The following is a 10722-nucleotide window of genomic DNA, read 5'->3' on the forward strand; positions in this document are numbered from 1 at the left end:
ATTGCAGAGGAAGCTATTGAGTTCTGTACAGACTACTTATCACAAGTTGAAGCTATAGGGGTACCGAAGTCTCGTTACCATGAAAGAGGTGCTGGTAAGGGTACTCGAAATGCAAAAGTTAGAACTCTGAGTAGAGATGAAGTTCTCCAAGCACATTTATATATATTGAATAACACTAAAGAAGTCATCCCCTATTTAAGTGCTCATAAAGATATTGTGAAGAGAAATAATCCACAAATGTCTCAAAAGTGGGTCATTAATGAGCACAACAAAACTTTTTTGAAGTGGTTCAAACAACAGGTTCAAAATGACAATACAACTTCTAATACATTAAATTGGCTAGCAAGTAATCCAAACTATGATGTCTTATGTTGGAGTGGGTATGATATAAACAATTATACATTTCATACAAAAGACGAAGATGAAAAAAGCACCACATAGAATAGTGGAGTAATGGTTGTAGCTGAATCAATGCATTTCTCAAGTTCAAAGGATAAATATCCGATTATGGCCTTAATGTGCTACTTTGGTGTAATTAAAGATATTTGGGTAATAGATTACACAACTTTCAGAGTACCTATTTTTAAATGTAAGTGGGTTGATGGTAATACTGGCGTGAAGACTGATGATCTAGGTTTTACCTTGGTTGACCTAGAAAAGGAAGGTTATACTAAAGAGTCATTCATCATGGCATCTCAAGCAAACAAGTGTTTTATGTCACTGATCCCACTAACAAAAATGGTCAGTGGTTCTCCAAGGCAGAACCCTACATTATACAGATTACAATGATGAATTGATACTTGATATTAGCAAAACTCCATCCTTCTCATCAAATATGCCAACCTTGAATGTCGACAATGAAGTAGATGATGTTCATGCCGTACGTGATGACCACAACGAAGGGTTGTGGGAGAACATTCTAACTTGACCCATTTATTTATGTGCTCATAAACTTGTGTGTGGCTTTTCTTCACGCTCTTCATCTTTCTTAGTTCAAGTTAATTGGTACATTTTATCCCTTCTTGTTCATTGTTTTAAAAACTATGATTCATGTGGTTCACTTCATCTTTATTTCTTTCATATTCTTCATAGGTGGGTAGGTTCAAAGTTTTGATCTGAAGCCATTACAAACAAGATAACCTAATATCCATTGCTTTCAGGTAACTTTTATATTCTACTTTTTCTATATGATTATGTGAATATTCCTTAAAACCCTAATGCACGACCTGTCACTTTGGCGACGAGCTTCAGTTTTGAGCGAGAGGTCATCTCACTGAGGCGAGGAGGTCTCGCCTAAGCGAGAAAATGTGAAAGCCCATTGTTTCCACTGCTTGAGTTCTCGTTTAGGTGAAAGCCTGAGCGAGAATTGGGCAGGGACGTGCTTAGGTACTGGTTTCTCCTCTATTTTTGGTGGACGGTCACATGTTTGATTAAGTTGCTTTGTTAAAGCATGAATTGGGTGAATATGCATGTGTTAAATGGTTTGTGGGCTGGAATTGATGAGTTTGGTATGACTATGCGTATGGAACATGATTGGATGGTTGGTTGAATATTGGCATGAGATTGGTATACATGATAAATCTATAATTGGTTGGTGAGACATTGCTATGGTATGGGTAGGGCGTAATTCCATGAACCTCTTGGTGAAAGTTCATGGTGGTGCCTCATATAATGGACGTAATTCCATGAATCTCTTGGTGAGAGTTCATGGTAGTGCCTCATGTAATGGACGTAATTCCATGAGAGTAACAGAAGGCCCTAGTCTTTGGCAGGATAATGACCTTAGATGCTTGAAGGCTAACCTTGTGTGTGGTAGGGTGAAACCCATTGGAAATGACTCTATAGAGCAATAGAGGTCATCACAAGTGTAAGCATATAGTTATTCCGACTGATTATATGTATCAGAATAATTAAGTCTTAAAGTCTTGCTTGGTTGCTATCACATGCCTTGTTGATTCATGTATTATTGAATTTTAAATTGCATGCTCAATTGTATGATAAAACCTTTTTACTCTAGCTTACCCTTTCTATTGCTTGTGTTTGTTTTGTATGTGGTTTTCTCCTTTTGCGATGATTATCAATTTATTAATGTGAGCAGATGTGGGAGCTCTTCATGGTTATCAAGATGATGGAAACTCCGCTGCATAGCTAAATCTTGCGTTGGATTCCCTTGCTTCGAGTACACTTTTAAGGCATTGTGGCCTATGTACTACTTTGCTTTTTGAGCATGTATTTTGAATAACTGTCAAATGTTTTAATCTTGTTCTTCTGTGTATGGCATCATGGTGTGCCTTGGTTCCTTTCCTGGTACCTTTTAGAGTAAATTTAATTTAAAGAGGTATTTTTCTGATTTTTACAAATTTGCACTGATTAGTTGTTTTTAGACCAGTTTTAGTGTAGTTTTATAATTCGATAGATTTCTTTGGCATAGTAAGTAGTACTCTAGTTTGCTTTAACTTTAATTTTAAGTTTGATTCACATATTATTACTAGTAGTTATTAGTTAGTTTAGAGTAGCTTTATATTATGTTTTGGATAGTTTAATTTTATCTAGATTACTCTTAAGTAAATGTAATGTCCAAAATTACTTATTTTAATGGATTGCTATCTATGTGCAAGAAATTTGAGCCAAATAGTGATAACCAGGGGTAAGATGGAAAAGAAACTTCCTACCACACTCGAGCTATTGGGGTTGTTGTCATATAAAAGTGCCACGTTGGAGCTAGAATTTTAACTTGGAATAGTTTATCAAGAACACCAAAAGACAAAATTAGATGAGTTGGTTGACCTACATTGACTAGTGACATTTGTTGAAGGCTGACCTGAAAACTTGTTATCTATAGAATCTGGAACAAAAGTGAATTGGCAGAATTATAGTGGCATTTGCATTGACTAGTTGTGGCATTAGATTGACCTACTTTAGGCAATGATTTTACAGTTGTTAGTTGCTTTGTAGAATGAAGAATGACTGAAGAAAATCAAAAGCACACAAATATACATAAATATGGAGGACTTAAAGAAAAAAATGAATGGTTCCAAGGAAACAACAAAAAACTAGAACCATGAAACACATTTTAACGTGAAAATGAGAGAATAAAGAACAACACATGGAAAATAAATAAAAACAATAAGATAGTTAAAGACCAAGAAACTTAGCTCTTGTAGGACTAAAGTTGCTGATACCAAATGATGGACGGTTTCTCAAGCTAGGTTGGACCAAAGCATAAAGATGAGGCTGTGAAGAGATGGTTGGTGGAAGCAGTGAGGGATGGGCATGAAAGCTGGCTGGGAGGGCTCAGTTTGGTGGTTTGATGGTGGGATGGAGGTGTTTGATGGTTCTCTTGAAAGGTTGAGCCAACTCTAGAGAAATGACACAAAAATATTTTGGAAACATAACATTACAAAATCTCAAAGTGAAAATCTATGGGTGGAGACACCTTTATTTATAGGCTAAGGTGTCTCCAAAGTTTTTAGACAAAAAATCCTAAAAATCCCATCTTGGCCACCAAAGGTACAATAGTACAAGTTTAGAAATCCTCCCCATTTAGACGAGGACATGTGGCCACTAACTTGTAGAAAAACTCTCCATTCCTAGAGTGTCATGTGACCATTACTTTGCAAAAAGCTTGCCCACTAGAAACATGACACATGACCACTACTTATGGAGAATACTCCCCATTAACAACATGCCATGTAGCCACAACTCCTCATGTGGGATCTCCTCCACCTTGGCAACCAAGTTAGGTTTAAAACCTTAATCACCCATGGTTAACTAATCTAGGCGCAAATTGGTCAACTATAAATGTTAACTTTTGGTGACCTAAGCTTGACCAAAAACACTACATTACTTGGCCCATGACACAAGGTCTAGAAAAGGAAATCCTACACTACGTGACCCTTAATACAAGGTCCACAAATTCCTATACTACTACAGATGCTCCAAAATGGAGAAAGAGCTTTGATTCACCATGCATAAATGGCTCTAACTCTTATTGAATATGGTTGGCAATGGCAAGGGGGTATGCCATCAACTCATCATCCATTTCAAGTCACCATTTCTCATCTTGCATCTCTAGTGCAACTTGAAGATCCTTCTCGGCACGCAATTGCTCTTGCAAGCTTAACATTTATTGTTCAAGTTTCAGGCACCACTTATACAAAACCTACTTTCTTTTTCTAAGCTTGCTTATAACTCTGCATTGCCTCTACCTTCGTTGTCAATTCTTTATTACAATATGCCTCTAGCAAGCTCTAATCTTTGAATAAAAAGCTCGTCTTCGTAATTGTAAGAGCTATCCGAGTTGTTTACCTATTCTACTAAGCTATCTGAGCATTCCACTTGCTCCATCGACTTAATTGAGCCATATTGACTTCCCACCGAATTGTCTGGACTTCCTAATGAGCTATCTAAGCTTTCTATGAATCTTACTAGGCTATTTGAATGCATCATAGATATATCTGGATGTCTTACCAACCTTTCAACACTACTTAATTTTCTTATCAAGTTATCCATGATACTCATCCTTCTTGTTGAATTCTCCATGATACTCAACCTTCTTGTTGAGTTCTTCCCTTGCTTGTGCTTGGCTCTTGAGCTATGTCCCATCATCAATAACACTGCTTCCTTTTCACCATCTTTTATGAGAAGGTTGGTCATTTATTCTTTTTCATTTTCAGATCGACAATCATTTGTTAAATGTTCGATATGACCATGACTATAGCATTTAACCGATTTGCACTCCTTTGCATAATGGTCATACTTGCAACACTTGAAGCACTCAACATATGACCAAGACTATTCTTTCTTTTCTTCCCGGCTTTAACTTTTACCACCATAATCGCTTTTTATACATCCTCGGTCTCGAGTGTTCTGAATATAAGATGCCTTCTTTTCCTTTATGGTTGTCTTAGCTTGTAGTGCTTGTTCGAGAGACTCCTCTTTAGTTTTCCTTCTTTGCTGCTCATGCAACTCAAGTGACCCGACAAGCTCTTCAATCGAGAGCATTCACAAGTCCTTGGAATCTTCAATAACCATACTATATTTTCAAAGTCATTGGTTAACGACCTTAAGATTTCCTCCACCACTAGGTAGATGGGCAACATTTCTCCATTCCTTCCAAGATGGTTCACCATAGTCACAACACGAGAGATGTACTTGACAACTCCTTCAACCTCTTTCATCCTCATGCTTTCAAGCTCGTCCATGAGAGTTTGAAGTCTGACATGCTTTACATGATTATCCCCTTTATAAGCCTTCTCCAATATATCCTATACTTCTTTTGAAAATTTAACATTTTATATCTTCTCAAAGTTGGACTCATTGTCAACTCGGTACAACACATACATGGTTGCTTTGTCCTTCATTCGTTATGTTATCAACGCAGCAAGCTAGACAATCGTCTGTTCTTCAATGTTTGTTGGTTCTTAGGGTCCATTTTCAACTACTCCCCATACTTCTTAGGAACCAACAAGGACCTTCATCTACAGACTCCAATTCTCATAGTTGACGACTTTTTTTAACTTAAGTAGGGGCATATTGCTTGCAAGGTTGGCCATCTCTCAAACTCTCTGGCTCTAAAATACTCTTATTTAAGCACTTAGACGCCCAAGCTCTCTAGCTCTGATGCTAATTTGTTGAGAACAAGTTTTTCTGAAAATACACTCTAATATTATGACTTGTTGTGTAAAACTTTGAGTAGTACATGTACTATTTATAGACCCTTTTATCTTGGCCCTTCAACCACATACATTAATACAACTTCTACCAAAACATAATCAATACAACTACCCAACTACTACAAAAATACTATTAATGAACTTTTAGTCTTAAACATAGCCACCCAACTATTACCAAAGTACAATTTAGTGAACTCCATAATTATTACTAAGAAGCACTCCTATCTTTTTCTCCCAACTACCCTTATTTAAGTTTACCTAACATTGCGTTCTCAGGTAAAGAGACGGACTACACAAATGAGAGGTATAGGTAAAGAACTTGAAACCTTTCTTAAGGGTATTATTTTTTTGGTTTGTATATGAGTTTTTAAATGGTTTTCACTCTCTCATAGACCCTTAAAACTTAAGGAGCTCTTGATACCATATTATGAAGTTAGAGAAATTGTTAAGGTCTTAAAACCAAAGAAAAAATATGAGGTTTTTCTTTTTGTGAAGATACACAATGGAAGAAGGGAGATCGATATTCTACATTTATATTTTGAGTGCAATGGTTTATACGTTATACAAGGTTTGTCTCTAATTAATAAGAGAGATGTAAATCTACATAAAATAAATCCTACAAGTCATTTTCACCTGACCATTGACCGTACAACAAACTTTCCCGCATGAGAAAGTTTATAATTAATTTTATCCCAACATGACTTAGCGAAGAGACCTTAAGATCTTGGAGTATCTAGTCTCATTTTAGACAATATCTCCCTTGAAATGCTTCAAAATCGTTGAAACAAAATTAACATAGGGAAGCTTGTAATATGTTAACCTCTTGGATTTAATCATGTGGTTTTTAATAACATATAATCAATTGGTCATTAGCAACTTGAACTTTGTTAAACTCTTTAGTAACACCAATATTACACTTTAATTCCATAAGTGATGACAATAATGTTCTTCCATAAAGAGTGTTTTGTCATAGTGTTAACACAATAAATTTGAATTTCAGAAAAACTCCCTCAAACTTTAAACAAGCATAAAATACCTTAGCAAGATTTGAGTACATCTTCTTGGACAACTCAAATTTTTTGGAGTTATTAAATTGTATGCAACTTCTTTTTTGTTTTTTCATCAAAATATATATATATATATATATATATATATATATATATATATATATATATGCATGTATGTATGTGTATGAGACACATTAGGGATGTTTTAACCCATATACAAAAGATCAATATTTTACATTGAGATTCTCGGGAAAATTAAATTCATCTTAAGGAGATCTATATAGCAACAAAAGTTTAGGACCTAACAGAGGAATTTACTATACTAAGTGCAACCATGTTTAAAGTGTCGCTCTAAGACTTTCCACGTGTAGGGCATTATTTATTTGCTTTATAAAATTATTACTCTATTTATATTGGTTTTCCTAAGCTAGTTCATAGAGAACTTATGTTGGCTCCCTTTTTTGGAACCCCATGCCAATCATCACGTTTATGTTAAACACCTAGCCTTAGATGCTCTGTTTTTTGCTGCTTAGCTCCCAAATTTTCCATATATATAGTTATTCAAAGTAGTGCATATGTGATAAGGGATTGTTTGTTGTCCTGTGTAAACATTGGTAGTTACTGTGTTTGTTGCATTTTACCAAATGTTGAGAAGTAAATCAAAAAGCTATTATACTCATAGTAGAACTTCGCAGTGAAAAATTCCTCTATAGAATTATTTTTATAACATCATGCAAAATTCTAGACTGGGAAGTCCGAGTGGGTAAAAGAATTGGTTTCCTCCACATCAAAGTCTAATTGTAAGGCCTATTAAAATTGTTTTATTCTCTTCTGCCCTAAAGTAAAGGGGTTGCCCCTTGTAATTGGGCCTAGGGCTGACCCAAGTGATAAAACCAAACCTTAATCTGCCCTAACACACTCACTCCCACTCATTCACAGATTTCAGCCGTCTCTCTCAACTACGCCAATAGAGCTCTGCTAGGGTTTACTCCCAACCTAGAACCAGTGAGCTCAGTTACGTTTCCTAGCCTCGTTTAAGTGCTCTACACCTCATGTCTTGTTTTCTTTCCGCTCACAAGTTTGTACTTCCAGTTGGGGCCTCGTCGTAGACTCACGTCTATTCTTTCGCAGCTGCATAGTCTTCCAGCTTGGTAATCTGCATTTGGAGCTGTCGCGTTCCGCTGTTGGAGACGCACCCTTCTCTTAGTCCCTTCCAGGTACGGGGAAGTTAGGGCTTACTGTTTTATTTCGTGTTCTTATATGCTTGGTCTTGTTTCATGAGTTGAATGCTAGGTTACCATTACAAACTGTGTAGGAGCTGTTAAAAACATGTTTTGGTTTGTTTGAATGTATCTGCCTGCGTGAACAGTGATGGGTTCTGGTTGTCTCACCCAAGCGAGTACATCTCGCCTAGGCGAGATTAGCAGTAACTCGCCCAGGCTGCTTGAGCGAACAGTCGCCCAGGCGACGAGCGCCAGTTTTGAGCGAGAACCCATCTCGCTCAGGCGGGGTGGTCTCGCCTAAGCGAGTGGGCGCGACAATGTCACTGTTCCTGACTCGAGCCCTCGCCTAGGCGGAGGGTGCTTGCCTGAGCGAGAGAGACCTCTCGCCTGAGCGAGGCTCTTCTGCCTGAGCGAAGGGCTGAGCGAAGAGTATGTATGTTGACGAATTTCTTTGTTCTTGGATGTTGAATACATGTATGAATTGTTTATACCTTTCTAAGTATGAATTGAGTGGCTTTGCATGAATAAGATGAATGAGGAATTGTGATTCATGAGTTTTAACATGATATGAGTATGCTTTTGGTATGGGATGATTCATGGAATTAAAATGATGTGTTGGTATGGATTTGGCATGAGACATGAGTGAGGATTGGTTGATGAATATGGCATGATGTCGGTATGAAACACACTCCTACTTTCGTGGTTTGAGATTGGTGAATGAAAGAGATTGACATGGGATATAATGGAGGATGGAATTGCCAAGGTTGGCATGAGATATTTACATATGTGTGTTGAATAATTACTTGTTTTGATGATGATTTGGTCTGTGGTCAGTGCGTAATTCCTTGAAAGTCCCTAGGTGGGGTTTTCGAGGTCGTGCTTTAGTGGTCGGGACGTAATTCCATGGCCCCCGTTAGTGGGTATCTATGGTGGTGCCCCATCTGTATAACTAGGTAAGGATTCAAGGTAAGGTTGCATCCTAACACTCTAAGGGGTCGGTTAGTCTCACCTAGAGCGGACTAACTCCTGTGGTGAGAGTAGCAGGAGGCCTGAAATTCATTAAGGGCTAACCTTGTGGTGAGGGAAAAATTGATTCATTGTAACACTTGTAACACATAGCTTGGGGGTGAGCAGCTCGGGGTGAGCAGAGGTATCCACCACAAGTGCAAGCATCCGCTGAATCCGACCAGGTTATACGTATCCGAATGAGTCGAGTCGTATCTTAGTGTAGTGTCTATGAAGTCATAACATGCTTGGTTGATATGTGAATATGGGAATGTGAAAAATACATTTGTTTGCATGGATAAAATCTTTTGTGCTCTAGCTAACCCTACTTGTTTGTTGTGTGTCCTGCTGTGTGGTACTCTCTTTTGCGATGATCGTCAACTTGTTGGTGTGAGCAGATGCGAGGAACAACCGTGGGCAATAGCGAGGTGATGGTTCCGCTGCATAGTCCGCGTGGACTGGACTTAAATTTTATTTATGGGCTTTTGTTTAGGGCTATGGCCCATGTACTCGTTTATCCTTGGTTTATATACATTTTCTAGACTTTTATCCAGTTTTTCTTTTGGGCATCGTGGTGTGCCTTGGGTTGTAAGAAGTTGAGTTTTAAACTCCAAGACTGCGCTAGTATGTTATCTTTATGTGACACTTCCTTTAATTTCACATATTAAATTAAATGGGGTGTTACACTAATTACAAGATTCTAAGTTGTTGATTTGATGCACTCAATAGGACATAAATTCCAATAATGAGAAGAGAAATAATCATGAGACTTTATATTTCATCCACCCTCAAGCATTTAATTGTGACAAAGTAAAACTTTCCTCTGAATCCACCCTCCTTTGTCTAAATACAATCTTATTCCTATAGTTAAAAACATGAGAATTTCCACTCGGAATCAAACCATCCCAAGAATTTTCACTTGGAATTAAATCGTTCAAAGAATTTTCACTTGGAATCAAACCATCCAAGGAATTTCCACTCCGAATTAAGTCATCCAAAGAATTTTCATGCACCTTGCATCAATGTTAACCACTGTCCGTGTATAATCACCACAAACCTTGTATAAATATAAGCCAATGCTTATGCATAAACACCATACACCCTTTGTAGGAACCATACCGCAACCCACAACGCAAAACCACCGAACCTTGTGAAAAGCCACAGATCGAACATTTGCACTTCGCAACCACCGTGCCATTGACTCCCTCGCCGGAGATGCAACACTGTCGACATAACACTTGCTGACATAGCACCACCATTGACTCTCATCGAAACAGATCTGTAAACCACAAAGCACTTCCTCCACGCACATGCCGCACCACCGAACCTTGTGACTCACACAGATCAGATCTCCATCGTACATCACTCGTCAGGCCATGCGAGCACCAACTGCGATGTCCTCAGTAGATCCAGGAGCATCTCGCCACAAGCAAACTCCACTGCAGATCCAACACACTCACAGTCCTTGCACCTCCACGAATCCAGTTGCAGATTCACCGTGTCAACACAACACTGATAATGATCCTTCCATCAAATTTCTCATTGCAACTTCAACAACCAAAGATAATTCTCCAATAACAAGGAATTAATATTTTCTAATGTGGAAGATCTGCAACCACAGGGTATACTGTAACATCCCGTCAGGATAGTACGGATTTATAAATAATTAAATGGAATAAATAAAACAGCGCGATTAATAATACCTCATTTTCCCAAAACGCGGGAAAATTTAAAACTTTATTAAATGAGCGGATAAATTTTAGAACGTCCATTACATAATTAAAACCACAATGCTATCAAGTCACCCATCCG

This window comes from Vigna unguiculata, chromosome 4, assembly GCF_004118075.2.
Source record: "Vigna unguiculata cultivar IT97K-499-35 chromosome 4, ASM411807v1, whole genome shotgun sequence".
Taxonomy (NCBI): Eukaryota; Viridiplantae; Streptophyta; class Magnoliopsida; order Fabales; family Fabaceae; genus Vigna; species Vigna unguiculata.